Source organism: Tupaia chinensis, unplaced genomic scaffold (genome assembly GCF_000334495.1).
Source record: "Tupaia chinensis unplaced genomic scaffold, TupChi_1.0 Scaffold000146_1, whole genome shotgun sequence".
Taxonomy (NCBI): domain Eukaryota; kingdom Metazoa; phylum Chordata; class Mammalia; order Scandentia; family Tupaiidae; genus Tupaia; species Tupaia belangeri.
Window position 1 is genome coordinate 17,518,825 of NW_006159616.1, and position 478 is coordinate 17,519,302.

Here is a 478-nt window from a genome sequence, read left to right on the forward strand (position 1 = left end):
GGTGCCAAAAGGGGTTTTTTTTTTTTTTTTTTTTTTTTTTTTTAATTTGCTACAGGGTGCATGTACTTGCTAGAGACAGAGAGGAAAAGTGAGAAAGCCATTGAGTCTGAGATTCTAACTATGCAAAGCCTAGCAACTTAACCATCATGCCATTGGCTAGCCTAAATAGTAACTCTTTTTTTTCTTTTTTGGAGAGGTTTTTGCTATAGGGAGCATGCGCTCGCCAGAAAGAGACAGAGAGACAGAAAGCGAGAAATCACCCCCCCCCCGAGGGGGTGGGGGATGGCCACGCCACAATCCCCTCTCCTCCATTCTCCTCTTTGGATCTTGGGCACCCATACGCGTCCAGTGAGAGTTTAAGCCACTGGGTCCGGGACTTGAACTGCTGTCGACTGCATGGGAGTCCAGCGACATAGCCATTATGCTAACTACTGGTCCCTAGTAACTTTTTTTTTTCCATAGGGCACATTCACTCGCC